Source organism: Scyliorhinus torazame, chromosome 5 (genome assembly GCF_047496885.1).
Source record: "Scyliorhinus torazame isolate Kashiwa2021f chromosome 5, sScyTor2.1, whole genome shotgun sequence".
NCBI lineage: Eukaryota > Metazoa > Chordata > Chondrichthyes > Carcharhiniformes > Scyliorhinidae > Scyliorhinus > Scyliorhinus torazame.
The window spans coordinates 82,831,143-82,856,602 of NC_092711.1; the positions used below are offsets into that span (position 1 = coordinate 82,831,143).

Genomic DNA, 25,460 nt, shown 5'->3' on the forward strand with positions numbered 1-25,460 from the left:
CTGCGTGGGTTTCCACCCGGGGCTCAGGTTTCCTCCAACAGTCTAAAGGGAAATTTTAGTGTATTGGCCTTGATAAATTGCCCGTTAGTGTCCAGGGATGTGCAGTTAGATGGGGCGATGGGGCTATGAGGTTCCAGGCACAGGGTGACCTTTCAGAGAATCAGTGCCGACTCGATGGGCCGAATGCCCTCCTTCTGCTCTGCAGGAATTCTATGGTTCTAAATCTATTCTATGAATCTTTATAAAACTCTGGTCACCACTCTTCAGGAAGGATGTGAAGGTTCTTGGAGAAGGTGCAGAGGAGATTTACCAAAATGGTTCCAGCAAAGGAGGTTGAGGGAAGATTTGATTCAGGGACACAAGATTACGCCAGATTTCCATCAGGTGGACAAAGAAACTCTGTTTCCATTCACTGATCGTACAAGCAGTCGGGACACAGATGTGAAGTTTTGGGTAAAACCTGGATTGAACTATATAAGCCTGAGGGATCTTCACAGGGTGGATGTGGAGAGGATCATCATAGATTCATAGATTATCATAGAATTTACAGTGCAGAAGGAGGCCATTCAGCCCATCGAGTCTGCACCGGCTCTTGGAAAGAGCACCCTACCAAAGGTCAACACTGCCACCCTATCCCCATAACCCAGTAACCCCACCCAACACTAAGGGTGTTTCCTCTTGTGGGAGAATCTCGAACAAGGGGGTCACTGTTGCAAAATAAGGGGTCACCCATTTCAGATGCAGTTGAAGATTTCCCTTGAGAGTTGTAAGACTTTGGATCTCACGTCCTTAAAAGGCAGTGGAAGCCGAGTCCTTGAATATTTTTAAGGCAGAGCTGGATAGATTCTTGATGAGTAAGGGGTGAAAGGTCATCAGGGGTAGGCAGGAAGGTGGAGTTGGCGTTAGAATGAGATCAGTCGCAATCTTATTGAATGCTGATCAGGCTCGAGGGGCCGAGTGGCCTGTTCCTAGTTCGTATGTAAAAGGTACAGGAGATATGAGATGATATGAGATGTATGTTTTTACACAGCGAGCAGCAATGACCTGATACTTGCTGCCTATGAGGGAGTTCAAAAATAGACACAATGAATGATTTGATTTCAAAAGGAAATTAGATGGACATCTGAGGGAAATAAACCTGCGAGGATACAGGGATCGAGCAGGAGAATGGGACTGACTGGATTGCTCCAGAGAGCTAGCATGGACTCAATGGGCCGAATGCCCTTCTCTGTGCCATCATGTCTCTGACTCCTTTGTGTAATCTAGTTTTGTAATTTAATCCCGGGGTATTCAGATATCACTCAGATAAATCTGTGCTAAACTCCCTCTGAGGCCATTCTCTCCTTCCTCAGGTTTGTTGTCCAGAACTGAACACAGTTCTCCAGGTTTGGTCCAACCAGGGTTTGTGAATCTCGGGGCTTTTCCAGTCACACTGAGACCTGAAATCTTCCCTCACAGACAGAACAGACAAACCGTTTACCTTCCACACCCAGATGCTGCTGGAATTCAAGTTCTGATGAATCGAGTGACTGTCAGATTGCAATGTGACGTTTGGTTAGCGTTTCCCGTCTTTTCAGCTTCCACTTCCAGTATCCTGTAAATTTACAGAAACCTCACTGTCAGTTTAGGATAGAAATTCACAACATTCTCTCCTAGCCAACTTAGATTAAATGTATTCCTGGAGGTTTGATCACATGACCTGCCCCCATCCTCCAGCCATTAATCGGTCAACACATCCATCCTTGTGACACACTGCCTTCCTCGGCCAATTGGGAAGCAAAAGGACTCATTACCTTAGTAACCTTGGGACCAGTTACTGTCCGAACGATTTTCCAGACACCCAGATGTGAATCTCACCAACGCAGGGAGCGGAGTTGGTGAGAATCCAGGGAGGAGGAGTTTTGGAACAGTAAATATAAATAACTTACCTCGGGGATTCATGGCCTAGTCGACAGGGAGCGGAGTTGGGGCGAATCCCGGGAGGAGAAGCTTCAGAACAGTAAGTATAATTTAAAACATTTTTTTTTTTTTTTAAATTTAAACTTTGAGTACCCAATTCATTTTTCCAATTAAGTGGCAATTTAGCGTGGCCAATCCACCTACCCTGCACATCTTTTTGGGTTGTGGGGGCAAAACCAACATAAACACGGGGAGAATGTGCAAACTCCACACGGACAGTAAGCCAGAGCCGGGATCGAACCTGGGACCTCAGCACAGTGAGACTGCAGTGCTACTCACTGCGCCACCGTGCTGCCATCAGTAAGTATAAATAACTTACCTGTTGGGTATCTGGACTGGGGGCAAAAACTGAAACGTGACATCAGAGTAATTAACTAAGTCGGAGAGTATCTAGGAGATTAGTAACTAGGAGATTAGTAACTAGGAGATTGCTGAATGTTATCTATAATCAACGATTTGGATGAGAATGTACAAGGCATGATCAGTAAGTTTGCAGATGACTACTGGTATTGTAGACAGTGAGGAAGGTTGTCAAAATTGCAGCTATTTCTTGATCAACTGGGGAAGTGGGCCGAGAAATGGCAAATGGAGTTCAATACAGTAAATGTAAGGAGTTGCATTTCGGAAAGTCAAATCAAGGTAGGACTTTCACAGTGAATGGTAGGGCCCGAGGGAAAATTGTGGAACAGAGGGACCTTGGAGTTCAGGTGCACGGTTCTCTAAAGGTGGAGTCACAGATAGATAGGGCAGTGAAGAAGGCTTTTGGCCTTCATCAGTCAGGGCACTGAGTATAGAAGTTGGGAAGTTATGTTGCAGTTGTACAGGACGTTGGTGAGGTCGCACCTGGAGTATTGTGTTCAGTTTTGGCTGCTTTGCTATAGGAAAGATGTTATTAAACTGGAGAGAGCGCAGAAGAGATTTACAAGGATGTTGCCAGGGCTCAAGGGACTGAGTTCTAGGGAGAGATTGGACAGGCCAGGACCTTTTTCTTTGGAGCGTAGGACACTGAGGGGTGATCTTCTAGAGGTGTATAAGATCATGAGAGGCATGGACAGGGTGAATGCTCTCAGTCTTTTTCTCAGGGTTGGGGAATCGAGAACTAAAAGACTTTGGTTTAAGTTCAGAGGGGAAAGAATTAATGGGAACCTAAGGAGCAACGTTTTAACACTGAGGATGGTACGTATGTGGAATGAGCTGCCGGAGGAAATGGTTGAGGCAGGGACATTGGCAACATTGAAAAGGCATTTGGACAGATACGTGGATAGGAAAGGTTCAGAGGGATATGGGCCAAAAGCAGGCAAACTGGGTTAGCTTAGATGGGCCTTTTGGTTGGCATGGGCCAGTTTGGGCCGAAGGGCCTGTTTCCGTGCTGTAGATTCTATCCATGAACGCCAAGTCTCTTTGGACACCCACTGTACTTAACCTCTTTCCATTTAGAAAAGTACTCAGCTCTAACCTTTTTTGGTTCAAAATAGATAACCTCACACTTGTTTACATTGCCACAATCTTGGTCATTCACCTTGTCTGTCAATAGGGCTGGTTTAGCACAGTGGGCTAAATGGCTGGCTTGTAATGCAGACCAATGCCAGCAGCGAGATTCAATTCCTGCAGCGGCCTCCCCGAACAGCTGTGGTGACTGGGGACTTTTCACAGTAACTTCATTGAAGCCGACTTGTGACAATAAACAATTATTATTAATATTACCATTATCTTCTTACAGTTTTATGCTGTCATCAATGCTGTCTACGATGCCACCGAACTTTGTATTATCAGCAAAAGTGCAGAAGAGGCACTTCGGTCCACCGAGTTTGCACCAACACATCAAAATCTGACCCACCTACCTAATCCCATTTGCCAGCACTTGGCCCATAGCCCTGAATGTTATGATGTGCCAGTCTTCATCCAGGAACTTTTAAGAGGATGTGAGGCAACCCGTCTCTACCACCCTCCTCAGCAGTGCATTCCAGGCCCTCACCACCCTCTGGGTAAAAATGTGTTTCCTCAAGATATGTGTCAATAAATCTAATATAATCTAACCCCACTCTGCTGTCTGTTGGTTAGCCAATCCTCCATCCAAGCTAATATATTACCTCTAAACCCCGTGGGATCTTACCTTGTTTATTACCTTTTGTGTGACACCTTATCAACTGTATTTTGGAAGTCCAAATACATCCACAGGACTCCCATTATCCACCTGGCCTGTTACATCTTCCAAGAACTCCAACAAGTGAGTCAAACACTTCACCAAACCACGCTGACTGATGGATTGCGGTTTGACTTTCCAAATGTCCAGTTACTTCTTCCTCAATAATGGATTCCAGCAGTTTCCCAACAACAGGCATTAAACTTACTAGTTTCCTACTTTCTGAACAGGAGGGGTGCCATTCGTCTTTTCCTCTCATGCAGTGACATTGTCACTGGGTCAGTGTCTCCCTCTGGTCTCTATGACGTTGTTTGTGGAGAGAAGACGGAAGCGGTGGACAGTGAGAGTGGAGAATGTTCATTGTTCGGCTCTGGGGACCCACTGGGGTTTGTAAACCCCGCCCCCCGACACTGACCTCTCACCTGACACATCACAATGCGCGGAGTGATTGACGGCAGCACCGAACCAATAGGCGAAGAGTGGACAGATCCGGAGGACCTGTGGGAGCGACTGATCCTCCAACCAATCAGCGTGAATGATGAGGCGGGACTGGGCTGAGTGAAGCATGCGCAATGTGATTAATGGCGACGCAGAAAAAGGTTATATCTCGGATCCACAATCCGTGAAGGTGGGAATGGCGGGACGGAGGGAGAGATGAGTCAGGAGGGTCGTGAGGCACGTTTCGTGTACATGTTATATAGACCAAAAATCCGGAAAAATAACCTACCGGTACCTGGGGATCTGAGCGCGAGCTGCAGCTTTGTGCAGACAATATTAAGCAAACGCCATCTTTATTTGGCTCTGGCAGACGTGCGCATGCGCCGTCTCAATATTGGGTTCGCGGCAGCAATGAGTATGCGCCCTCGGCATCCTTATTTGGGGCACGAGCAGCAGAGCGCAGGCTCAGTGGCCATCATTGTTGGGGGCAACATTTTTGAAACGTGTCTTCATGACAGAATGTCCAGCAAACTGCTTCACTTGGAGTTACAAATTCCTATTGTGAGAAGTGAGCATTTTGTGTTGTTTTTACATGTATAACTCTGGTTCACAATTAAGGTGTCAACAATAAGGCCTGATGGGAAATTAAGATGTCAAGTTCTGTGTAAGCTCCAGTGAGCAAGTTGTTGTAACTATGTACAGGACTGACCTTCGGGGAAGAAGGGGATGTACAATAACAGAAATCACTAAGCAAGGGGGAAGATAGCAGGTGCAAGCAGGGGGCCTCATTCTTATCTTTTAATTGACGGTCCAAGGATATACCAGGAGCTAACAGAAACCCCTATGCAAGGGGGAAGACAAAATGAACATAAGTCCAAATAAGGAATCACTGATAAGGAAACTGCCCTTTCTGCAGTTTGTGGGATGTGTTTCTCACAGATTGTATATAACAAATTGATGCTGTGTGAATTCTTTGTGTCTGCTTTGCTTACTGGCGGCACCCGTTCTTGCAAGATCGATTGAAATAAATACTTCTTCAGAATTTGACTAAGTGTAAATTATTATCAAGTGAGCGGTGTTTCTCACACTATGGGGCAGAATATATGTCCAGAGCAGTGACAATAATGCGAATTTACACTGTGACTTGAACGGAATAAAACTTTGGAGACTTTCAGAGAAACATTACAAAATAACAATTGACAGTGAGCGACATGAGGATATATTAGCTTTTAAGGAGAATCTTAACGGAGGAAAGTGAGTCGGAGAGTTTTAAAGAGGAAATTGAGGCCTTGGGAACACAGTAATGGCGGAGAGATTAAAATCGGGAATTCTCAAGTGGCTGGAATTAAATGAGTGCAGAGATCTCAAAGGGGTGTGTGTGGAGGAGATTACAGTGATCAGGCTGATCACTACCATGGAGTAAAACAATGAGAAATTTAAATTTTTTGTGCTTTTAAAAGGAAACGTTTGTAGAGGGGCTGTTTAGCACAGGGCTAAATCGCTGGCTTTGAAAGCAGACCAAAGCAGGCCAGCAGCACGGTTCAATTCCCGTAACAGCCTCCCCGAACAGGTGCCAGAATGTGGCGACTGGGGGCTTTTCACAGTAACTTCATTTGAAGTCTACTTGTGACAATAAGCGATTTTCATTTCATTTCATTTTTCATCAGTGGGCACAGGGGCTGGTGTGAGTAAGCACATGGGTAGCAGAGCTTTGGAGGGGGTTGTTTAATGTTGGAGTCTGGCTGCGAGTGCGTTGGAATAATCTGGTTGAGAGGTAACAGAAGAATGGATGGTGGTTTCTGCAGCAGATGAACAGAGACGAAGGCGGAGTCGAGCTGTGTTCCTGAGGTGGAAATCGGCAATCTTGGTGATGATGTAGATCTGTGGTCAGGAGCTCATCTGGGGTGAAATATTTCACCATGGTTGTGAACAGTCAGCTTCAGCCTCAGACACTGGATAGGGATGGAATTGGTGACAAGGGAGTGGAGTTTGTAGCGGGTATGAAAGGGAATGGGTTCAGTCTTGTCAATATTTAAATGGAGGAAGGTTCTGCTCATCCAGCACTGGTTCAGACAGTGTGTGTCTTGGAAAGGAACTTTCAAGTGGTGATGTTGCTGCTAACTTTTGGTTGGCTCTTAAATGTTGCCCGTTGTATCTTTACTTAATTTGCTCTGTTTCTATAACCTTTGCTCTAGAGTCGCCAGGTATAACTCAACACACCAATTAGTAAGATTCAAATGAAAACACATTTATTATACACAGTAAATCACTACTCATGCATAAACTCTACTTTCTAGACTATTCTCTATCACTAAAAGGTCTATACTTAGCTTTGGACTGGCCCACCAGGTCAGGGGAACAAATGGCCTTTCGTTCGATCTGAGTCTGCAGGATTCAAAAGCTGGTATGGACTGGTAGCTAGGAGCGCCTATCTGGTAGCGTGCATTGACTGGAGACTTACTTGGTTGATGCGGCAGCTGGGCAGTTCACTCTCAGGGGTTGATTCGCGTTGTTGAGTGACCCTGCCAAGAAGGACGATTTGAACTTGGGGGCTTTACTTTATAGTCCCCAGGGGCTTCCCGCCCTTCGGGGCGGAACCCGTTCCTGGTTCCAAGCGATTGGACTGCGTCCCGATCACTTGGATCGATTTCTCCAATACTGGAGTTGTTCCCTGATCGCTGCGCGGTCCCTAAATGTCCGTTGGCCTCCCTTTGTCTTGGCTCCTGCTGGCGCCAAGGAGTCTGGCTTGGCTTTATTCACCTTAAGTGTTGCAATTGTGCCTTGGAATCGCTCATTGCTATGCAGATAGCTGCTGGTTTCAGTGCTGTCTGGTTTTTGTGCTGTCTGGTTTTTGCAGGTTCCAATACACAGGATTTCTGCACTTGCTCGTTTTTGCCTGTGTTGGCTGAATTTCCCTTTAGTCTTTGCAGTTCTCCATTTTAAGTCAGGAAGTGGCCAACCCAGGTGGCTACAATGTTCACATACATCTGCTGTCCTGGTCCATTCACTTGGTGGAGGTTAAGGGTTCAGGAGATTTTGTGAAATTGTGATTCAGTTGTTGGTCCATTGCTTCCTGTTACCCTCACTCCGTTCTCACTCTCCCTTTCCATCAATCTATTTGATTCTCTCTCTCTCCCCCACTACTCACTCTCTTTCTCTCTCTCACTCTGTTTCTCACATAACATTCTCTAGTCCAGAGGGTTGTGGATGTTAATAATAATCATTATTGTCACAAGTAGGCTTACATTAACACTGCAATGAAGTCACTGTGACCATCAGTGAATATATTAAGGCTGAGATGGTGAGAGATTTGGTCTCTCAGGAAGTCAAAGGACATAGAGAGCTAACGGGAAAGTGGAATTGAAGACTGAGATCAGCCACAAATGTGTTCAATGGCAGAGCAGGTTTGACGGGCCGAATGGTCTACTTCTGCTCCTATTTCTTGTGTTCTTGCAGAGGCCCGAATCTTGTGTGGGCTCAGGCCGGGCGGCAGGTTCCCTTCCCTGAAGGCCATTAACAAACTGGTCCACTTTTCACAAAAGGTTCAACAGTTTTCGTGGTCACTTTTTCCCAGTGCCGGCCCCACAAGTTACCAGATTCATTCAGCTCAATTTCACAACCTGCCTTTGTGTTTTTGTGGGATCTCTCTCACTCCCTTTTTTCTGTTTTAACTCAATTTCACAGGGTATCAGCAGGGAAGGATGTGCAATTGGGAAACTCCAACCAAGCACCACATCAAAATCTGACAGTCGTGTAACTGATCGGAACCTGAATATCATCAGATTTTGAACATGGAAGGAAAAAGCACAGTTCACAGTGGGTAGAAACGGTACACGTGTTTTGTGTGTGGACAAAGCTTCAGCCGATCATCTGGCCTGTCAAAACACAAGCACAATCACAGCAGGGAGAACCATGGAAATGTGGGGGCTGTGGCAAGGCGTTCAATTACCCATCTGACCTGGCAACCCATCGACGCATTCACACTGGGGAGAAGCCTTTCACCTGCCCCGAGTGTGGGCGTGGATTCACTCAGTCACACAGCCTGTTGATGCACCAGCGAGTTCACACTGGGGAAAGGCCTTTCACCTGCCCTGAGTGTGGGAAGGAATTCACTCATTCATCCCAACTGCTGACACAGCAGCAAATTCACAATAATGAGAGACCTTTTAAATGCCTCGACTGTGGGATGTGCTTTAAAAGTTCCGGGGAACTGGTGTCAACGTGTTCACACTGACGAGAAACCATTCAGATGCTCCGACTGTGGGACTGAGTTCAGACGATCATCTCAACTCACTCTACACCAGCGGATCACACTGGGGAGAGACCATTCACCTGCTCCCAGTGTGGAAAGGGATTCATTCACTCAGGCAACCTGCTGAGACACCAACGGGTTCACAAGTAACTGATGTGATTGGATTTTGCTGTTAATCACATCCAGGACTGAACCATGTTCATTGGACTCGGGTTTGACTCATATTTATAAACGCTAACCCAGTTATAAGGGATAATATTCTGGATAAAAGTCAATTATTTAACACAAGTGTGTTGAATCTTTTAACATCCCATCACAAGTTAGTTCTGTTTGAAGGTCTCTCCCTCTCCCCCGTCTCCTCCATCCTCACCTCAAGTGTGTGGAGTTCATGAAGCTTCTTTCTCACTGAGATTGAGACAATCTGATGAGCTGCCTCTGCTGCTTTCCTCTCTACCAATGGGCCAAACTGTCTCGAACATTCCACCTGGTCTGAGCTCTGAACTCCTCTTTCTCCAGTTTCTCTCCTACCCTCTATCTTCATCAGAGCTCATCTTGTCCATTAGACCTGCCTCCTGCACCAGGATCCCAGGTTCGATTCCTAGCTCGGGTCACTGTCTGTGCGGAGTCTGCACGTTCTCCTCGTGTCTGCGTGGGTTTTCTCTGGTTTCCTCCCACAAGTCCCGAAAGACGTGCTGTTGGGTGAATTGGACATTCACAAAACTGCTGACCATTCAACTTCTCCATGTTGTGTGATATTGTTCATAGTTCTGTCTCTTAGTCCTGTCGCTCATCTTTAAATGCACCCATCCTAAAACAATATTAACCCCCCTTCATTGCAAACTACCACATCAAAACCTCCCTTTCCTCTCCAACTCCTTGTACTCGGTGTCCCCCAGGATCTATCCTCGGTCCTTCCTATTTTCCCATCTCCACGCTGCCCCGAGGTGACATCATCCAAAAGCACCGTGTTAGTTTTCACATGTACACTGACAACACCCAGCTCGACCTCACCCCCATCCCTCTCCATTCCTCCACTGTCACTCAATTATCAAACTGCTTATCCCACATCCAGTACTGGATGAGCAGAAATTTCCTCCAATTAAAAATTGGGAAGATCAAAGCCATTGTCTTCAGTCACCATTCGAAATTCCGTTCCCTAACTCCCGAGTCCATCCCTCTCCCTGGGAACTGTCTGAGGCTGAACCACACTCTGCACAATCTCCGTGTCAGATTTGACCCCAAGGTGAGTTTCTTTTTAAAAAAAATCACTTTTCACAAAATATCAACAACAAAAATAAAAGAACAAACCCCCCTCCCCAGATACACAAATAATAAATTAACAGCCATCATCAACACAAAAGCAAATATACATGCCCAATCAAGAAAAATGAACCAGCGCCCCCCCCCCTGCCGGTTGCTGCTGCTGCTGACCATCTCCTAATGCTCTGCCAGGAAGTCTAGGAACGGTTGCCACCGCCTGAAGAACCCTTGCACCGATCCCCTTAAGGCAAATTTCACCCTCTCCAATTTAATAAACTTCGCCATATCGTTGATGCAGGATTCCACGTTTGGGGTCTCGCATCCATCCACTGAAGAAGAATCCTACGCCGGGCTACCAGGGACGCAAAGGCCAGAATACTGGCCTCTTTCGCCTCCTGCACTCCCGGGTCCTCTGCCACCCCAAATATTGCGAGCCCCCAGCCCGGCTCAACCCTGGAACCTACCACCCTCGACACTGTCCTCGCTACACCCTTCCAAAAGTCCTCCAGCGCTGGGCATGCCCAGGACATGTGGGTGTGGTTTGCTGGGCTCCCTGAGCACCTAACACACCTGTCCTCACCCCAAAAAAACCGGCTCATCCTTGCCACGGTCATGTGAGCCCTGTGCAGCACCTTAAATTGTATAAGGCTGAGCCTCACGCAAGAGTTCACCCTCCCCAGGGCATCCGCCCACGTCCCCTCGTCGATCTCCTCACCCAATTCCTCTTACCACTTACCCTTTAGCTCCCCCACCGAGGCCTCCTCCTCCTCCTGCATCACCTGATACGCTGCCGAGATCCTCCCCTCTCCAACCCACACCCCCAATAGCACCCTGTCCTGGACCCTGCGTGGCGGCAACAGTGGGAACTCCACCACCTGCCGCCTAACAGACGCCCTTACCTGCATGCATATATCTGAAGGTGTTCCCGGGGGAGCCCGAACTTCTCCTCCAGCTCACCCAGGGTCGCGAACTTCCCATCCACAAACAGGTCCCCCATCCTAATACCTGCCCTGTGCCAACTCAGGAACCCTCCGTCCATTCGCCCCGGGACAAACCGGTGGTTCCCCCGTATCGGGAACCACACCGAGGCCCCCACCTCCCCCCTGTGACATCTCCATTGCCCCCAAATTTTGAGGGTTGCCGCCACCACCGGGCTCGTGGTATACCTCGTTGGAGGAAGCGGCAGCAGCGCTGTCACCAGCGCTGTCACCAGTGCCTCCAGGCTCGTGCCCACACAGGACGCCATTTCCAGGCTCTTCCATGGTGCCCCCTCCCCCTCCATCACCCACTTATGCACCATCGCCACATTGGCTGCCCAATAATACCCACAGAGGTTAGGCAACGCCAACCCCCCCCTATCCCTGCACCGCTCCAGGAGCACCCTTCTCACCCTTGGGGTCTTCTGCGCCCACACAAACCCCATAATGCTCCTATTGACCCGCCTGAAGAAGGCCTTAGGGATCAGGATGGGGAGGCACTGGAACAGGAACAAAAACCTCGGGAGCACCATCATTTTAACTGACTGCACCCTACCTGCCAGGGAGAGATTTAGCACATCCCACCTCTTAAACTCCTCCTCCATTTGCTCCCCCAGTCTCGTGAAGTTAAGCTTATGCACGGCCCCCCAACTCCTAGCCACCTGGACCCCCAGGTACCTGAAACTCCTCTCCGCCCTTTTTAGTGAGAGCTCACCAATCCCCCTCTCCTGGTCCCCTGGGTGAACAACGCACAACTCGCTCTTCCTCATATTGAGCTTGTAGCCGGAGAAATCCCCAAACTCCCTGAGAATCCACATCATCTCCGACATTCCCCCCACCGGATCCGCCACATATAACAAAACATGGCTGAAATACATTGACATCCAATGTCTGATATAATGTGTGTTATGGGAGAGAGAAGTTTAGTCTGAGTTATAAACTCAAGCAGGCGCTTCACTGCAGACAGGTCACCGTGGAAACGCTGATAAGACATTCCTTCACTGCAGACAGGTCACCGTGGAAACGCTGATAAGACATTCCATTCCACAGAATCGACTCACTGGAAACTAATTGGATCGGGGAGAGGACAGAGTTTGTCTGTTATCAAGTCTAAAGGTAACAGGGGCATGGATGAGGTTTCAGCAGCAGTTGGGGTGGGGATGGACACAGGTGACATTATGGAGATTGAAATATCTGATATTAGTGATGGTGTGGATATGGGGTCAGAAAGTCATCTTGGGGTCAAATCTGACACGGAGATTGTGCAGAGTGTGGTTCAGCCTCAGACAATTCCCAGGGAGAGTGATGGACTCGGGAGTTAGGAAACGGAATTTGTAATGGTGACTGAAGACAATGGCTTTGATCTTCCCAATTTTTAATTGGAGGAAATTTCTGCTCATCCGGATATGGGATAAGCAGTTTGATAATTGAGTGACAGTGGAGGAATGGAGAGGGATGGGGGTGAGGGAGAGCTGGGTGTTGTCAGTGTACATGTGAAAACTAACACGGTGCTTTTGGATGATGTCACCTACTGGAAGCGTGTTGATGAGAAAATGGAGGGGCCGAGGACAGATCCTTGGGGGACACCGAGTACAAGGAGTTGGAGAGGAAAGGGAGGTTTTGATGTGGTAGTTGCAATGATGGTGGGGTTAAATATTGTTTTAGGATGAGTGATGATGGTGCATTTAAAGATGAGCGACAGGACGAAGAGAGAGAACTATGAACAATATCACACAACATGCAGAAGGTGAATGGTCAGCAGTTTTGTGAGAATGTGGTTAAATAGTAATAATCAAACAATCTTTATTAGTGTCACAAGTAGGCTCAGATTAACACTGCAATGAAGTTACTGTGAAAAGCCCCTAGTCACCACACTCCGGTGCCTGTTCGGGTACACAGAGGGAGAATTCAGAATGTCCAATTCACCTAACAAACACGTCTTTCGGGACTTGTGGGAGGAAACAGGAACACCCTGGGAGCAGACACGGGGAGAACGTGCAGACTCCGCACCGACAGTGACCCAAGCCGGGAATCGAACCCAGGACCCTGGCACAGGAGGCAGGTCTAATGGAGAAGATGAGCTCTGATGAAGATAGAGGGTAGGAGAGAAACTGGAGAAAGAGGAGTTCAGAGCTCAGACCAGGTGGAATTTTCGAGACAATTTGGCCCATTGGTAGAGAGGAAAGCAGTAGAGGCAGCTCATCAGATTGTCTCAATCTCAGTGAGAAAGAAGCTTCATGAACTCCACACACTTGAGGTGAGGATGGAGGAGACAGGGGAGAGGGAGAGACCTTCAAACAGAACAAACTTGTGATGGGATGTTAAAAGATTCGACACACTTGTGTTAAATAATTGACTTTTATCCAGAATATTATCCCTTATAACTGGATTAGCGTTTATAAATATGAGTCCAACCCGAGTCCAATGAACATGCTTCAGTCCTGGATGTGATTAACAGCAAAATCCAATCACAGCAGTTACTTGTGAACCCGCTGGTGTCTCAGCAGGTTGCCTGAGTGAATGAATTCCTTTCCACACTGGGAGCAGGTGAATGGCCTCTCCCCAGTGTGAATCCGCTGGTGTAGAGTGAGTTGAGATAATCGTCTGAACCAAGTCCAACAGTCGGAGCACCTGAATAGTTTCTCGTCAGTGTGAACGTGTTGATGGGACACCAGTTCCCGAGAACCTTTAAAGCACTTCCCGCATTTTCTGCATTTAAAAGGTCTCTCATCATTGTGAATCGTCTGGTGTGTCAGCAGTTGGGATGACTGAGTGAATCCATGCCCACACTCTGGACAAGTGAAAGGCCTTTCCCCAGTTTGAACTCACTGGTGCATCAACAGACTGTATGACTGAGTGAATCCACGCCCACACTTGGGGCAGGTGACAGGCTTCTCCCCAGTGTGAATGTGTCGATGGGTTGCCAGGTCAGATGGGTAATTGAACGCTTTGCCACAGTCCCCACATTTCCATGGTTTCTCCAAGCTGTGACTGCGCTTGTGTTTTGACAGACCAGATGATCGGCTGAAGCTTCGTCCACACACACAAAACACGTGCCCGGTTTCTCCCGACTGTGAACTGTGCTTTTTCCTTCCATTTTCAAAATCTGATGATACTTAGGTTACGATCAGTTATACAACAGTCAGATTTTGATGTGGTGTTTGGTTGGAGTTTCCCAATTGCACATCCTTCCCTGCTGATACCCTGTGAAATTGAGTTAAAACAAACAAAAGGGAGAGAGAGATCCCACAAAAACACAAAGGCAGGTTGTGAAATTGTGCTGAATCAATCTGGTAACTTGTGGGGCCGGCACTGGGAAAGTGACTACGAAAACTGTTGAACCTTTTGTGAAAAGCGAACTAGTTTGTTAATGTCCTTCAGGGAAGGGAACCTGCCACCCGGTCTGAGCCCACACAAGATTTGGGCCTCTGCAAGAACACAAGAAATAGGAGCAGAAGTAGACCATTCGGCCCGTCAAACCTGCTCTGCCATTGAACACATTTGTGGCTGATCTCAGTCTTCAATTCCACTTTCCCGTTAGCTCCCTTTGTCCTTTGACTTCCTGAGAGACCAAAAATCTCACCATCTCAGTCTTATATATATTCACTGATGGTCACAGTAACTTCATTGCAATGTTAATGTAAGCTTACTTGTGACAATAATGATTATTATTAACATCCACAACCCTCTGGGCTAGAGAATTTAATATGAGAAACAGAGTGAGAGAAAGAGAGCGAGTAGTGGGGGAGAGAGAAAATCAAAAAGATTGATGAAAAGGGAGAGTGAGAAAGGAGTGAGGGTAACAGCAAGCAATGGACCAACAACTGAATCACAATTTCACAGAATCTCCTGAACCCTTAACCTCCACCACCTGGATGGAGCAGGACAGCAGATGTGTGTAAACATCACCACCTGCAAGTTCCTTTCCAAGACACACACTGTTGAACTTGTCTGACATCCAGTGCCGGATGAGCAGAACTTTCCTCCATTTAAATATTGACAAGACTGAACCCATTCCCTTTCATCCCCGCTACAAACTCCAGTCCCTTGCCACCAATTCCATCCCTGTCCAATGTCTGAGGCTGAAGCGGACTGTTCACAACCATAGTGAAATATTTCACCCCTAGATGAGCTCTTGACCACATATCCACACTGTCACCAAGATTGCCAATTTCCACCTCAGGAACACAGCTCGACTCCACCTTCGTCTCTGTTCATCTGCTGCAGAAACCATCATCCATTCTTCTGTTACCACTTAACCAAATTATTCCAACGCACTCGCAGCCGGACTGCAACATTAAACAACCCCCTCCATCCCATCCCAAACTCTGCTACCCATGTGCATACTCACACCAGCCCCTGTGCCCACTGATCTGCAAATGCTTCCTTTTAAAAGGCACACAGAAGTTTACATTTCTCATTCTTTTCCTCCATGATAATGATCATCCTGATCACTGTAATCTCCTCCACACACACCCCTTTGAGATCGCTGCACTCATTTAATTCCAGCCACTTGAGAATTCCTGATTTTAATCTCTCCACCATTACTGAGTTGCCAAGGCCTCAATTTCAGGAATTTCCTCCTTAAAACTCTCCGACTCTCTGACTCAATTTCCTCCATTAAGATTCTCCTTAAAATCTAATATCTCCTCATGCGGCTCAGTGTCAATTGTTATTTTGTAACGTTTCTCTGAAAGTCTTGTTATATTCTGTTCAAGTCACAATATAAATTCGAATTATTGTCGCTGCCCTCGGCATATATTCTGCCCCATAAATAAGAATTTGTAACTCAGAGTGAAAGTCTGTCATGAAGACACATTTCAAAAATGTTGCCCCCAACAATGATGGCGACTGAGTCTGCGCTCTGCTGCTCGTGCCCCAATAAATATGGTGGGTGCGCGTGCGCACTACTGCCAGTGAGCCAACTAACGAGGGCGCATGCGCACCGCTGCCAGTCCCAAATAAAGATGGCGGGTGCACGGGCTCGTCTGTCACAAAGCTGCAGCCCCCGCTCAGATCCCCAGGTACCGGTGGTTTATTTTGTCAGATGTTCAGTTTATATAACATGTTTACGAAGCGTGCCTAACAACCCGCATGATCCAGCTCTCCCTCCGTCCCGCCATTCCCACCTTCACGGATTGTGGATCCGAGAAAGAACTTTTTCTGCGTCGCCATTAATCGCACTGCGCATGCTTCACTCGGCCCAGTCCCGCCCCTGATTCACTCCGATTGGCTGGAGGACCAGTTTCTTTCGCCCCCCACCCCCCCCCCCCCGCCCCCCCCGGACCCGTCCACTCTTCTATTGGTCGCGCGATGCTGTCAACCATTGTCCGGGCATTATGAGGTGTCAGGTGAGAGGTCAGTGTTGGGGGGCGGGGTTTACAAATCCAGAGTGCGGCCCCAGAGCTGAACAACGAACATTCTGCACTCACTGTCCGCCACTTCCGGCTTCTCTCCACAAACAACCTCACAGAGACCAGGGGGGGGGAGACACTGACCCAGTGACAATGTCACTGCATTAGTCACCCAGAGAGACAGGAGAATGTTCTGGGGACATTAAATTAATAAAATCTGGAATTTAAAGTTCGTTTCAGTGATGGTGACTGAGGGTCACTGAGAAAATCTCCAATGTCATTGGATTAGGTCAAAAAGGCAGAACGTAGGAAACTAGTTATTTTAAAGCCTGTTGTTGGGAAACTGTTAGAATCTATTATTGAAGAAGCAGTATCTGGACATTTGGAGAGTCAAACTGCTATCCATCAGAGTCAGCATGGTTTTGTGAAGGGTATATCGTGTTTGACTCATTTCTTGCAGTTCTTGGAAGATGTAACACGCCAAGTGCATAATGGGGTCCTGTCAATGTATTTTGACTCCCAGAATACATTTGATAAAGTGTCACATAAAAGGTAATAATCAAGGTAAAATCCCACGGGGTTGAGAGATATTAGCTTGGATAGAGGATTGGCTAACCAACAGACAACAGAGAGTGGGGTCAGATTTATTGACACATGTACTGAAGAAAAATGTTTTTACCCAGAGGGTGGTGAGGGTCTGTAATGCACTGCCTAGGAGGGTGGTAGAGACGGTTGTCTCACATCCTCTAAAAAAGTACCTGGATGAAGACTGGCACGTCATAACATTAAAGGCTATGAGACAAGTGCTGGCAAATGGGATTAGGTAGGTGGGTCAGGTTTATCATGTGTAAGTGCAAAGTCGATGGACTGAAGGGCCTCTCCTGCACTGTGATATAAATGAAATGAAAATTGCTTATTGTCACAAGTAGGCTTCAAATGAAGTTACTGTGAAAAGCCCCTATTCGCCACATTCTGGCACTTGTTCGGGGAGGCTGGTACGGGAATTGAACCGTGCTGCTGGCCTGCCCAGTGTGCTAAACCTGCCCCTCTGTGTTGCTGATGATACAAAGTTCGGTGGCATCATAGACAGCATAGATGATTGCATTATTTTGCAAGAAGATATTGACAGAAAAGGTCAATGGGCAAGATTGTGGCAATGTAAACAAGTGTGAGGTTATCTGTTTGGAACCAAAAAAGGATAGAACTGAGTACTTTCTAAATGGAAGGAGGTTAAGTACAGTGGATGTCCGAAGAGATTTGGGGTTCATAGAATCTATGGAACGGAGACCGGCCCTTCGGCCCAAACCGGTCCATGCCAACCAAAGAGCTCATCTAGGTCAATGCCATTTGCCTGCATTTGGCCCACACCCCTCTGAACCTTTCCTATTCATCTATCTGTCCAAATCCCTTTACAATCTTGTCAATGTCCCTGCCTCAACTACTTCCTCCGGCAGCTCATTCCGTACTATCCTCTGTGTAAAACCATTGCTCCTTAAGTTCCCATTAATTCTTTCCCCTCTGAACTTAAACCAAAGGCCTCTAGTTCTCGATTCCCCAACCCTGAGAAAAAGACTGAGTGTATTCACCCTGTCCACGCCTCTCATGATCTTATACATCTCGATAAGATCACCCCTCAGTCTCCTACGCTCCAAAGATAAAGGTCCTGGCCTGTCCAATCTCTCCCTTTCACTCAGTCTCTTGAGTCCTGGCAACATCCTTGTAAATCTCTTCTTCACTCTCTCCAGTTTAATAACATCTTTCCCATAGCAAAGCAGCCAAAACTGAACACAATACTCCAGGTGCGACCTCACCAACGTCCTGTACAACTGCAACATAACTTCCCAACTTGTATACTCAATGCCCTGACTGATGAAGGTCAGCATTCCAAAAACCTTCTTCAGAGAATTTGCAGTGCAGAAGGAGGCTATTTGGCCCATCGAGTCTGCACCGGCCCTTACAAAAAGCACCCTACTCAAGCCCACTTATCTACCCTATCCCCGTAACCCAGTAACTCCCACTTAACCTTTTTTTTGGACACTAAGGGCAATTTAGCAAGGCCAGTCCACCGAACCCGCACATCTTTAGACTGTGGGAGGAAACTAGAGAACACACGCAGACACGGGGAGAACGTGCATACTCTGCACAGACAGTGACCCAGCTGGGAATCGAACGGGGGAACCTGGAGCTGTGAAGCAACTGTGATAACCACTGTGCTACCGTGCTGCCCTATCTACCTGTGACTCCACCTTTAGAGAACCATGCACCTGAACTCCAAGATCCTTCTGTTCCATGATACACCCTCAGGCCTTACCATTCACTGTGAAAGTCCGACCTTGATTTCTGAAATGCAACTCCTCACACTGATCTGTATTGAATTCCATTTGCCATTTCTCGGCCCACTTTCCCATCTGCTCAAGAGCCTGCTGCAATTTTTGATAACCTTCCTCACTGCCGACAATACCACCTATTTTAGTGTCATCTGCAAACTTACTGATCATGTCTTGTACATTCTCATCCAAATCGTTGATTTATAGATATAAACAGCAATCTCCTAGTTACTGATCTCCGAGTTACTCCCTATTTAGTTAATTACTCCAGTTTCTCAAATTTAGAACAGATTCCCAATCAGCCAATCAGCTTTACTCTGAGGTAAGTTATTTATATTTACCGTTCAAAGCTCCTCCTCCCCGGATTCGGGCCAAATCCGCTCCCTGCCGAATAGGCCGTGAATCCCTGAGGTAAGTTATTTATATTTACTGTTCCGAAGCTGCTCCTGCCTGAGTTCGCACCAACTCCACTCCCTGCGTTGGTGAGATTCATACCTGGGTGTCTGGAAAATCGTTAGGACAGTAACTGTCCTGTAAGGTAATGAATCATTTTGCTTCCCAATTGGCCGAGGAAGGCAGTGTGTCACAAGGATGGATGTGTTGACCGGATTAATGGCTGGAGGATGGGGGCAGGTCATGTGATCAAACCTCCAGGAATACGTTTAATCAAAGTTGGCGAGGAGAGAATGTTGTGAATTTCTATCCTAAACTGACAGTGAGGTTTCTGTAATTTACAGGATAATGGAAGTGGAGGTTTAACAGACGGGAAAAGCAAACCAAACGTCACATCGCGATCTGACAGAGTCACTTGATTTATTAGAAACTGAATTTCAGCAGCATCTGGGTGTGGAAGGTAAAAGGTTTGTCTGTGAGGGAAGATTTCAGGTCTCAGTGTGACTGGAAAAGCCCCGAGATTCACAAACCCTGGTTTGACCAAACCTGGAGAACTGTGTTCAGTTCTGGGCAACAAACCTGAGGAAGGATAGAATGGCCTCGGAGGGAGTGTAGCTCAGATTTACCTGAGTGATATCTGAACCCGGGGTTAAATTACAAAACTAGATTACACAAAAGAGTCAGCGACATGATGGCACAAAGAAGGGCATTTGGCCCATTGAGTCCATGCTAGCTCTCTGGAGCAATCCAGTCAGTGCCATTCTCCTGCTCTATCCCTGTATCCTCGCAGGTTTATTTCCCTCAGATGTCTATCCAATTTCCTTTTGAAATTAAATCATTCATTGTGTCTATTTTCAAACTCCCTCATAGGCAGCGAGTTTCAGGTCATTGCCACTCGCTGTGTAAAAACATAAATCTCATATCACCTCATATCTCCTGTACCTTTGGACATACAATCTAAGAACAGGCCACTCGGCCCCTCGAGCCTGCTCAGCATTGAATAAGATTGCAACTGATCTCATTCTAACGTTAACTCCACATTCCTGTCTACCCCTGATGACCTTTCACCTCTTTGCTCATCAAGAATCTATCCAGTACTGCCTTAAAAATATTTAAGGTCTCTGCTTCCGCTGCCTTTTAAGGACGCGAGTTCCAAATTCTTACAGCCCTCAAGAGAATACAAAATCCTCATCTCCATCTGAAATGGGTGACCCCTTATTTTGCAACAGTGATGGCCTCGTTCTCGATTCCCCCACAAGAGGAAACATCCTCTCCACATCCACCCTGTCAAAACCCCTCAGGATCTTATATAGATCAATCCAGGTTTTACCCAAAACTTTACATCTTTGTCCCTAGTTCTTGGACGATCAGTGAATGGAAACAGAGTTTCTTTGTAAACCTGATAGAAATCTGGCATAATCTTGTGTTCCTGAATCAAATCTCCCCTCAACCTCCTTTGCTGGAACTATTCTGGTAAATCTCCTCTGCACCTTCTCCAAGAACCTTCAGATCCTTCCTGAAAAGTGGTGACCAAAGCTTTATAAAGATTCATCGAATAGAATTGGAATCATAGAATTCCTACAGTGCAGGAGGCCACTCGGCCCATCGAGTCAGCACTGATTCTCTGAAAGGGCACCCTGCCTCGGCCCACACTCCTACCCTGTCCCTGTAACCCCATAGCCCCACCTAACCTGCACATCCCTGGACACTAAGGGGCAATTTATCAAGGCCAATCCACCTAACTTTCCCTTCATTGGACTGTTAGAGGAAACCTGAGCACCGGGTGGAAACCCACGCAGACACTGGGAGGAAGTGCAGACCCCACACAGACAGTCACCAAGGCCGGAATTGAACCCGGGTCCCTGGCGCTGAGAGGCAGCAGTGCTAATCACCATGCCACCAGAAGCATAGTTTTGGTGTCAATATTACTGTTTATGAAGCTCAAGGTCGAATTTGCGTTGCCAACTATTCTCTTTAGTATGACTTGTAGATATACAAAATCCCTCTTCACCTCTTTCTCTCTCCTCCCAAGGAGGCCAGTTGGGTTTTTATGACAATCCAGCAGTTATCATGGTCACTTTTTCCCAGTGCCGGCCCCACAAATGACCAGATTCATTCAGCTCAATTTCACAACCTGCCTTTGTGTTTTTGTGGGTTCTCTCACTCCCTATTTTCTGTTTTGAATCCGTTTCACAGGGTGTTCGAAGGGGAGGCTTCAAAATCCGGAAACTCAAAGCAAGCATCACATCAGGATCTGACAGAATCCTCAACTTATCATATCCTGAATATCAGCAGATTTTGAACATGGAAGGAAAAAGCATCATTCACACTGCGGGGAAACCGTACACGTGTTGTGTGTGTTGTCGAGGATTCAGTCAATCATCAGGCCTCACAAGCCACAAATGCAGTCACACTGAGGAGAAACCGTGGAAATGTGCGGACTGTGGGAAAGGATTCACTTCCCCATCCCAGCTGGAAACTCATCGACGCAGTCACACTGGGGAGAGACCATTCCCCTGCTCCAAATGTGGGAAGAGATTCACTCAGTCATCCGCTCTGTCCACACACCAGCGAGTTCACACTGGGGAGAGACCATTCACCTGCTCCAAGTGTGGGAAGGGATTCACTCGGTCATCCGCTCTGTCCAGACACCAGCAAATTCACACTGGGGAGAGACCATTCACCTGCTCAGAGTGTGAGAAGGGATTCAGTGATTCATCCAACCTGCAGAATCACCAGCGAGTTCACACTGGGGAGAGGCCGTTCACCTGCTCAGAGTGTGGGAAGGGATTTGCTATTTCAGCCCACTTGCTGAGACACCAGCGAGTTCACACTGATGAGAGACCGTTTAAATGTCCAGACTGCGGGAAGCGCTGTAAAAGTTCTGGGGATCTGATGTACCATCAACGTATTCACACTGACGAGAGACCGTTCAGGTGCTCTCACTGCGGGACTGGGTTCAGACGATCATGTGACCTCACTGTACATCAGCGAATTCACACTGAGGAGAGGCCATTCACCTGCGCCGAGTGTGGGAAGGGATTCATTCGGTCATCCGCTCTGTCCACACACCAGCGAGTTCACACAGGGGAGAGACCATTCACCTGCCCCAAGTGTGGGAAGGGATTCACTACTTCACCCAACCTGCTGAAACACAAACGAGGCCACAAGTAACCACAGTGATTGGATTTTGCTGTTCCTCACATTCAGGACTGAACCATATTCATTTGGGTCTCTTTCTGCTTATGACAAACTCCGGCCCATTTACAGGGGCTAATATTCTGGCTTAAAGTCAAATAAATTGACTGAAGACCATAAGACATCGGAGTGGAAGTAAGGCCATTCGGCCCATCGAGTCCACTCCACCATTCAATCATGGCTGATTTCAACTCCATTTACCCGCTCTCTCTCCATCGCCCTTAATTCCTTGAGAAATCAAGAATTTATCAACTTCTGTCTTAAAGACACTCAATGTCCCGGCCTCCACCGCCCTCTGTGGCAATGAATTCCACAGACCCACCACTCTCTGGCTGAAGAAATTTCTCCTCATCTCTGTTCTAAAGTGACTCCCTTTTATTCTAAGGCTGTGCCCCCGGGTCCTAGTCTCCCCTGCTAATGGAAACAACTTCCCTACGTCCACCCTATCTAAGCCATTCATTATCTTGTAAGTTTCTATTAGATTCCCCTCAACCTCCTAAGCTCCAATGAATATAATCCCAGGATCCTCAGACGTTCATCGTATGTTAGGCCTACCATTCCTGGGATCATCCGTGTGAATCTCTGCTGTACCCGCTCCAGTGCCAGTATGTCCTTCTGAGGTGTGGGGCCCAAAATTGCTCACAGTATTCTAAATGGGGCCTAACTAATGCTTTATAAAGCTTCAGAAGTACGTCCCTGCTTTTATATTCCAAGCCTCTTGAGATAAATGACAACATTGCATTTGCTTTCTTAATTACGGACTCAACCTGCAAGTTTACCTTTAGAGAATCCTGGACTAGGACTCCCAAGTCCCTTTGCACTTCAGCATTATGAATTTTGTCACCGTTTAGAAAATAGTCCATGCCTCTATTCTTTTGTCCAAAGTGCAGGACCTCGCACTTGCCCACGTTGAATTTCATCAGCCATTTCTCCATCCCAGCTGGAAACTCATCGACGCAGTCACACTGGGCAGAGACCATTCACTTGCTCCAAGTGTGGGAAGGATTCACTCGGTTATCTACTCTGCCCACACACCAGCGAGTTCACACAGGGGAGAGACCATTCACCTGCCCCAAGTGTGGGAAGGGATTCGCTGAGTCATCCGCTCTGTCCACACACCAGCGAATTCACACTGGGGAGAGACCATTCACCTGCTCAGAGTGTGAGAAGGGATTCAGTGATTCATCCAACCTGCGGAAACACCAGCGAATTCACACTGGGAGAGACGGTGGCGTTCGCGAGCGGAGCGGCCGCGATGAGCAGAAGCTCCTGCTGGTCCACGATATTGCGGTCTTTTTCGGGGGGCTCCCCGCTGTTTAAAATAAAATTAAACTTCTCCGGGGTCGGCCTTGCCTCCCTCGCCCGTCAAAGCTCCGTTTCAGGGAGCCGGAGGGTTGGAAGGGTGAGGCGGGGGGGGGGGGGGGGGGGGGGGGGGACTGGTCCCGGTGGGTTCGGCGGAGCGGCTGCACGTGGAGGAGGAGCGGGACAACCTGAAAGCCGGACCTGAAAATTTGAAAGGAGCAGTGGGGGCGGAGCCAAACAGGCCGAGGCGGCAGGCCCAAAGCCAGGGCGTGATGTCGGTGAGATGTCCCACATCGGATGTCCCGCCTAGAATGTGGTAAGAAGACTGAAGCCCGGTCCCAGGGAAATTCTGGAGGAATACAGAAAAGAAGAGAAAGATGTTTTAAAGAAATTTGGTTGGAAAAAAAAGTTTTCTCCCTTTTTTTATGAAGGAAGAAATGTTTTTTGTTTTTTCGATTTAAAAAAAAAAAGGATTGAAGAAGGAAAGATGGTGGGAAAAAAAAGGAAAAATAATAAGCCGTTAAAGGATGCGAAAAGCAGCGTTGAGAAAGGTTGGAAACGCGGGCTCGTCGTTGAATGAGAAGATGAGCAAAAGTGCTGACAAGATGGTGGATGCCGGACCGCATGGTGGGTCAGCACTACTTACGGTGGAGAAGATGACCGAGGTGATGGTGGTGGAGCTGGAAAAGCAGTTTGTGAGGCACATGGAGGCGTTGAGGAAGGAGACGGCGATCGCATTGAAGTCATTGGTGGAGGAGGCAATCGCCCCGGTGAGGATAGCTGTGGCAAAGACACCGGCCGCGGTGAGAGAGCAGGGCGAGAAGATGAAGGAAGTGGAGGAGGGCGTGTCGCAGCACAACGACCAGCTCACCTCGATGGGGGACGAGCTGCGGAGGGTAGTGGAGGTCAACAGAGGACTCTGAGCAAAGCTTGAGGACTTGGAGAACCGCTCGAGGCGGCACAATCTGAGAATTGTGGGCTTGCCCGAAGGGACAGAAGGTCCAAGGCCAACAGAGTACTTCGCTAAGAAGCTGGCGGAGTTGATGGGGGTGGGTGAGAACCCCTCCCGGTACGAGCTGGACCGAGCTCATCGGTCATTAAGGCCGAAGCCCAAAGTGAATGAGCCGCCAAGAGCAGTAATTATCTGCTTCCATAAGTACTGCATGAAGGAGAAGGTGTTAAGCTGGGCGAAGGAGAAGCGCAAGGTGCAGTGGGATGCTGCTGGAGTTTGGATCTACCAGGACGTGACGGTGGAGTTGGCAAAAAGACGAGGTTCGTTCTGGCGAGTGAAGGCGGCACTGTACAAAAAGGGGGTTCGATTTGGTATGGTATACCCGGCGAAGCTGAGGGTGACATATGATGCCAAAGACTTTTATTTCGAGACAGCGGAGGTGGCTGAGTCGTTTGCGAGGGCAGAAGGCTTGGGACAGACGTGAGGAGCGGAGCTGGAAGAGGGACTGGGCTGTGATTGGGGAGCTGGAAAATGTATAAATGCTGTAACTTTCTTTTTACTGACGTGTATTGTAATTTAATTCTCTTCACATTGTTACAGAGTTCAGGTTATTGGTTGGGTTGATTGGCATTCTGTGTTGCGACGGTTATATCTTAGTTTGGTGAATTGTATGGGTTGGATTGTTATTTTTGTTTTTTCTGGGACTGGGTGGGAGGGGACGGTATTTCTTGGCGGGAGAGCCACCCGTGCTCGCTAACTAAAGTCGGCTAGTGAACGGAGGAGGGCTGTGGATATTGGAGCCTGGTTAGCAGGTTTCGATGGGCCTACGAAGCAAGCGAGGGGTGGGGGAAGGGATTGATGCTGGGAGATGTTTTTTCGAGAGGAAATGTAGGGGGGGGGGGTTT

General features: G+C 47.7%; 1 protein-coding gene and 1 pseudogene across 1 annotated transcript in view; one reads left to right on the forward strand and one right to left on the reverse strand.

Moving 5' to 3' along the window:
- The window catches only part of LOC140421355 (uncharacterized), a 21,925-nt pseudogene extending 17,115 nt beyond the window's left edge, over nucleotides 1-4,810 (reverse strand).
- An 11,186-nt stretch (nucleotides 4,811-15,996) lies between these two features.
- Nucleotides 15,997-25,460, forward strand: part of LOC140418681 (uncharacterized) — a 403,178-nt gene continuing 393,714 nt past the window's right edge. The window contains exons 1-2 of the mRNA XM_072502230.1: nucleotides 15,997-16,053; nucleotides 19,448-19,563. The gene's annotated coding sequence lies outside the window, so the exon portion shown is untranslated. The remainder of the gene's footprint in view (nucleotides 16,054-19,447; nucleotides 19,564-25,460) is intronic.